At 42.5% G+C, this 7,412-nt stretch overlaps 1 pseudogene; it reads right to left on the bottom strand.

Moving 5' to 3' along the window:
* Positions 1-854: 854 nt before the first annotated feature.
* Positions 855-973, bottom strand: LOC116218805 (annotated as a pseudogene).
* Between the last annotated feature and the right edge of the window lie 6,439 nt (positions 974-7,412).

Raw genomic sequence — 7,412 nt, forward strand, 5'->3', positions numbered from 1 at the left:
GGTTGTGTGCCTACAAGGCCTGTTTCTCAACCATTCACATCATTAGATGTGCATTCTGACCTCAATCTAGCTCTTATAAGGATCAGTACTTTTGGGGTTTAAAAAAATATAAAAGCCAGAAATAGACAGTCCTATAAAATGTGCATCCAATGAAAGAACATTAGCTCTCTCTTGTGACTGCTATTGTACATTGCATGCAATTCTTTCATATGGCCCTCATAAATATCACAGAGCCATACGAAGTCTGCCCTCTCCACAGTTTGTAAAAATCATACTTATTTCCCATTCAAAATGTATCAGGTACTTCAACAATGTGCATTTTACCCTGTCAGTTTCGGTGTTGTTCACCTTAGTCTCTTCAAGTTGAAGAACATGTGTACCACTAATTTGGGCAAAAGTCAAGCACAGCTACACGACTGAAGAAAGTTCTCGGTCGGTCAAGCAGAAAACTTTTGTGAATGACAGATAGTCAGATAGTTAGATAGTTTTGGGCCAGAGCCAGAAGAACAAGCGTGTGATTTACCTCTTCTGCCTAATGGGATTCAGAGGGGCTGGAGTACACAGCAGACGCGCCATAAACCAACAACGCTGTGAAGTCAGACAGGAACTATACTTCACAATCACATCTCACTGCTTCCATGTAATGAAGGACAGTTATTGATATTCTGCCACCAGAGCAGAAGCTCATCACCCTTAGATTTCTTCAGAACTGTTGTTGTTGTTGTTGACCTTCTCACTCCAGTGGAGCATAGGCCATCGATAGAGAGTTTCCACCAGATTTGGTATCCACTTGTTCTCGATGTTTCAGTAATCTAGTAGAATCCACTGAGCGAGGGATTGGCCCACCCAGCCTCAGTTTACAGCACCTGGTGTTCCCAGTTGGTCTCCCATCCAAGTACTAACCAGGCGCAGCACTGCTTAGCTTCTGAGATCGTACGAGATCGGCTGTGCTCAATGTGGTATGGCTGTAAGCCCTCAGTACTGTAATGTACTCTAAAATGGCGAGTCTGTGATTCTACCGTGCAGACTGATTGTTGAAATAATGTTTAAGAGATAACGTGAATGATCCACTCACATATACGGGTGATTGTTTTTAATACATTTTTTATTTAATTTGAGCCTAAAGAGTTGATGCCATGTGGAAGGTCAACAAGCACTTAAGACACCAACTCAACGAAATTTGTCATCACGTAGAAACTCGCCATTTACAAAATGAAAACCTGGGGAGCTTCGCTGACATTGAATAAGTACGGCCAAGAAGCAAAGCCTTATGTTCTTCTCTGAGAACATATGCATATTAATGGCGTTCCAGGTTGTGATTGTGCCACTACGGACCACAGTAATTGCTTTGAGACTATAGAGAACAAGAAGTAGCCTTTTGAATAAGACTTTCTTTTTTTCTCTTCCAAAAGCCAGAAACCTAATTTAGTGACGTGAATTAATAATGTCTGGCTAGTCCCAGAGGTGGAAGCAAAATGCTCCCAATAATGACAAGATATCAAACATGGATCATTACCACACATGCTATTTCGCTACTCTGAGAAGGTTACTTCAGATGTTGAATACAACAGGTCACTGGGTTCATTGCATGTCACTTGCAGGGCAGTGCCGGATTAACCATTAGGCAGACAAGCCATGTGCCTTAGGGCACGCCAACAATTCGGGCCACAAAAATTGACAAGCCGTTTTCGTGCATTTTTTGTTATTTTAAACAAATCCTTTCTAATTTCTGTCCACTGGAGTTCATGCATCCTTTCCAAACACTGCAGTGGCTCTCCGAATATACTTAGCACTGACGGCCACCAATTGACCGATCGCGAAACTCCTCCCTAGAACGGCCCTCGTCCAATCATACCTTAGCAACCGCTACTAAGAGAAGAAGGTCCGACAACTTTGAGGTCTGAGCAGCATGGTGAAGCAGTGTGCTTACGGGACTTTTAGATCTGACACAGAGATTAGAGGGATGCGTGGTTTTTTCCCGCATTTCCAAAGCCCAAAACACAAGAGGAAAGGTGCCGGCGGTGGATTAAACAGTGTGGGAGACCCCACTCCCACCTCAATATATCGAAAAACACACATATGTCTGCTCCAAAGTAAATGAAGCTGCTTGCAGCCAGCTATGATATCTATCTAGCGAACTACGCTATCGCTAGGTATGATAACTAACTGTCTAGTTGAGAGAACATCCCCAAACAGTTATGGTTCATGACAACTTGTATTATTACCACTACAAGTACATAACTAGTCTCTCCAACTAAAGTGTTAATGTTAAAATCAAAATGTTACCGTCAAAATGTTAATGTTACCGTCTGTAAAATTGCACTCTGAGCTATCCTAGCTAGTGATAGCAAACGCCAGCATTGAACAGAACTTTTAACGAACACTTTGTATTTATGCTTGATACAACATTGAACAGAACTTTTAACGAACACTTTGTATTTATGCTGCTGGCGTTTGCTATCTCTGGCCAGGATAGCTCAGCGTGCAATTTTACAGACGTAACATCAACATCGCTAGCTAGGATAGCTCAGCGTGCAATTTTACAGACGTAACATCAACATCGCTAGCTAGGATAGCTCAGTGTGCAATTTTACAGACGGTAACATTAACATTTTGATTTTAACATTAACACTTTAGTTGGAGAGACTAGCTCGAGCTTAACATACTCTATCAATGTTGAACAAAAGGCCATTATGAAGTTGTTTTATTTTAATCTTTGTGGCATTTTATGAATGGGCAACCTACTCCTGAGTATCCCAAGGTATGCATAAGGCACAACCTGAGAGCAATAACCTGGCGATCTGATACAAAGCCATAGCATTACATCAGGATCATCATTTTACAAGCAAGTTATCACTACAGTGACTGTGAAATACTTTCAGCAACATGCACACACATCCCTTGAACAATAACGTCACTAGCAGCTATCTTGATCCACACTGGTACGTTACTGTACTGTTCTCTAGATTGTCACCATCCTAGCTAGCTAGATCGATAGATACCTCCAGTACCAGAGTGTCTCGCCAGAGACGGAATAAATAATAAGAATAAAGAATCTTTGTAGGTTATTAGCTAGCTTGAAATATTATATACAGATCTTACCCAGTGGTGAAATAACATGACTAGTCTACAAGGTTTGTGCTGGTTGCATTTAATGAAGAGGTCGTGGGGTTTCTCATTTTTTTTATTGAGACCTGTATATTTTTGCTTCGATTATTGTTGTGTCCACTTCGTTGTTGATCTTAATATTTTGGATATCCTTCCACTGCATATTGCAGTCCCTTTTGCCTTGATCTGGAGGATATCGTGGAGGTATTACTCCAAAAATCATCACTCACACTGACAGCTATAGCGCTTGTCCCCGTACTCGCCATGGCTTTTAGCTTGACAGTTCCGGGAATTGTGTCGGACGTAGCAACAGTAACTAAGGGGGCGGGGCCCTGGCGATCGGTCAATTGCTCAGGAGAACGCTCATTTTCACAGCTAAAGAGAAATCAAAGATGTGAAGCGTTCTACCATGCATCAACAGCGTCTTGGTTTCGTTGGCCCTTTTGTGCATTGAAAGTGATTTGCTCCGAGAACTGAACTTCAGTTCCGTTTTGAAGAGTTTGCAGTTGTAAAAGCGTGCAAGGTTACAATCTAAGGTCTAGTAAACTGTTAAGCAAAGTGTCTAATCTGTGTGTGTTTTGTCATGCATATATTCATACACTGCAAATTGTATAGACTAAAGTATTTTGAAAGTAGTTTCTTTTCACATTAAATACATATTTACACATGTATTAAATGTTTTGTTCATGAATCAGTTCATCTTTTGCCTGGGGTCCATTTTCATGAACCCGAGATCTAATTTAAATTGTTCAGGCCATTCTCTAAAATTTCAAAATGTGCCTTAGGTCCAGCCGAGGCATAATCCTGCACTGGTCCAGGGAAGTTGTGTGTTTTATTTTGAATATGTATGCTATTTTTATAACTCTATTCTTACTGTCCATTCATACTCTCTTAAGCACCCTGACTGAAGGCGGCAGAATGACAGACTCAGTTATCTGACCGTTTACTGCCTGTTTTCTCTCATTTTAGTCTTTAACTTGTTTCACTGGTGAGGCTGTATAGATTTCAATACCTTTGTAGGTCACTGCCACTCCCCCCCCCCCACACACACCCTGCTCAGACATGTAGCATCACTGACACCATTTTGGTTATTAAACAGGCCAGTGAATTGACAGAGAAGCTCTTCAAAATAAAGAAAGAAACACAGTGTTTCAGTTGGGTGTCCTTGCTTGTGTGAGAACTGTGAGAACTTGTGTGAGAACTTAAAACAACAGGCACTTTGTATGATTTGTTGCACTTCACCAGCGATCTCTGTTTGCTTCCCAGCGTGTGAAAAGTGAAAGCGCTCAGTTTTGGGGAGCAGGGAGCAAGCAGGGCGTTTAACTGGCATGAGGAGTGCGGGATCGATGCCAGACAGTGGAGACAACGGAACACTCTGTGACCCCCGCACCCCAACCTCTGGCAATAATGCGTTGGCATTCCTCGGCAGTGTCCTGTGATAGTGTGTGCCTGTTTAAAAAAATCTTTAAAAAAAAAAATGTTTTGGGGGCGGGGGTTATCAGGGCAGTCGTGGCAGAGCTGCTGAGGGGGCGTCAGCTCAGGGAGAGGGGAGGTGTTTCACCTGCACCATGTGATTAAAAGGGGCAAAATCAAACTAAGCATTTGGGTACATGATATATTTCCCTTGAGTTATCTATTTGGGTACCTCTATTTGGGTATATCAATTTGATATACCTCACTTGAGTTGTCTCTTGTGCTTTTGCCCAGATTCTGACTGAAAGGGTCAGTTAATTACCCCCCCCCCCCCCCCATGATTAGGCCATGTTTCGTGTGCCCAAATGCTTTAGTATAAAAATCCCTCGTGCACACACACACACAGACACACACGTTCCACTTTGCTCTCTGACAGCATCCCTGCAGAACTAATGTGTTTCAGCCAGCACACTGGTTTCAAACATGGCGTTGAGCTGCGTAGCCACTTGCCCTGACCCTGTCTGTAGCAACGGGTGAGAGAAGACACCCCACCTGGTCTCAAACCGGGGCCTACGGGGCACCAAAGCTGCAGCTTGACCGCAACGCCTAAGAGCCAGGCTCGTTGGTACGCAAGTCAGACTGCATACTCAAACATAGTGGCGGCACTCCATCACACCATTGTTTGTTTTCACCGCCCCGGGCCACGAGTTAATGGAAAATCATCCCGTCGTTTACCAGTGGGAGACACGGTGTACGGTGAAACGGTGACATGACTGCATTCCAAACTTGCGTTGTTTGGCCACTAGATGGCAGCCTAACCCTTCTCAAAGCTGAAAGGTGGTTCATATAAAGGGTCTGTGTTTCTAGAGGTGCTTTACCATACTGCAGCATGAGGCAACTGCAGTTGTTTTCTAAAGTCTGTCAGTAGTTCTGGAATATAAAACACAAAGGAATGTTTGGGTTTACAAAAGTCACTTTTGGCCTTTTCTGACGGGCATTTCTAATTGTTTGAAATACAGGGGTGAGAACAAAATACAATAACGAGCATTCTGTTATAGACTTCACCTGTCTTGATGCAGTCATCTGCCTTATCACATTTATTTCTTCAGATGCATATTTTTTTTTTACTACTTGTTCAACACCTTCATTCAGAGCAGACGCTGAGCAATCTGCAGTGCAGCAATAGTGGGCATTGAAACATTTGAACAAAGGTTCAGTTTCAAGTCCTGCGTCCCTCTAGTAAATCATCAGCCCACCCTCTCGTGTGTAAAGTGAAGCACGCCATGTGAAAATGCTTGAAGCAATGCTACTCGTCCGTATTCTAAGCAGACAGGTCTTTTGTTATGTTACTCGCTCCTACAGTAGTTACATTCCTGCACTTTTTATTCCTTATGTAAAGTAGTATTTGTTGTTACACTATGGCTCTGGATTACTTTGAATAAAAGTGCCTGCTAAATGACTAAATGTAAATGTTATGTATCTCTTGCTCTTGAACTTTCCTTTGACCGGTAATTTAAAAAAAAGGGTTGTGAAACCAATGCCAAGATAATTAATATTGTTCTTGAGTATGCAGCCTTTGTCCTACCTAATTATGAGCAAATTGCAGCCAAAATGTATTCTATGAAATATATATATATATAGGTCATGCGATTACACTCTTTGTCAGTCAGTGTCAGGAGAGAGAGGAAGAAGACACGTGCATTATTAGTGCATGCTGCTGCAGTCACTTTAAGATATTACAGACGGTCACAAATAAAGCTACAAATAAACAACGTAGTGTGAAGTCATAGAGTGCTCTTTCTCTCTTTCTCAAATTTGCCGACAAGTCCTGCTCTACATGACAGTCCATTATCCCCTCCAAGACAGACAGAAAGTATTATCGATCCTACGGGAAGTATGCAGTGGGCAACCCGGACCTTGCATCAAATTGAAAAGACCTGGGCAAGAAAAGGAGGGAAAGAAAGAAAGAAAGAAAGAAAGAAAGAAAGAAAGAAAGAAAGAAAGGAACTCCTCAATGCTTACCTGCGGAGCAGTTGTTGCCAGCCAAGGCTGAGGTGAGGAAAACTGAGAGCGACACCACGGAGGAAGTGAATCAGAGCATTGAATTATTCGTGTCAATATCCCCAAGGCCTACTACATGTCACTCAATGAAAGGTCTGCTCCTGTGAAGGTCTTTAGAAGTTTAGATCCATATCTGAACAGACTACACGTGAGAAGCACCAAACAACCCAGGCACTGGAGTCATACTGCCAGAGTTTTTTTGGTCATAGCTTTTAACTTTTCATACATCATGCTTTTAAAGCAACATTGTAGAGGACACCAACTTAATCAACTGGACTGGGTCGTACATCCGGGCATTCGATCGAGGCACAGAAACCTCACATACCTCATTCCCACTGAAAAGCGTTTATTCATGGCTATGTTACTGTTATGGTGTCGTGTGGGAATGGGAGCAAAAAGGTGAAGTCGCTAATCTATCCCCTGGCGACCAAGTAACATTAGCAGTAATCTTCTGACATGGCTCCAGTGGGAACTGGAACCATTGGATTAATGTGTTTGATTAGTGCAGGGGGGGGGGGGGGGGGGGGGGGTTGCACTCGCAAATGTCCAAAAGTATAGAACAGCTCAGACATCGGAAACATGCATGCGCATACATGCGCACTTTCAATAGTGTAAACAACAGGCATTTTAAAGGCTATCTCCCCGCTTCGATTTCCAAACATAACATTAACTTCACAACAATACTGCTATTCCAGTAGGCTATAATTTAAACAACCTTTTAAAGGCTATTTTCATTTCTTTTTTCTCCACTGCAGTAGCCTACACCCTAAGCTTTCATCTTTCAATCTTTTTTCTTTTCCTTCTGAGCTCAGTTTTGAGATCCCCAACAC

The sequence above is a fragment of the Clupea harengus genome, chromosome 2 (assembly GCF_900700415.2).
Source record: "Clupea harengus chromosome 2, Ch_v2.0.2, whole genome shotgun sequence".
In the NCBI taxonomy this organism is placed as follows: Eukaryota; Metazoa; Chordata; class Actinopteri; order Clupeiformes; family Clupeidae; genus Clupea; species Clupea harengus.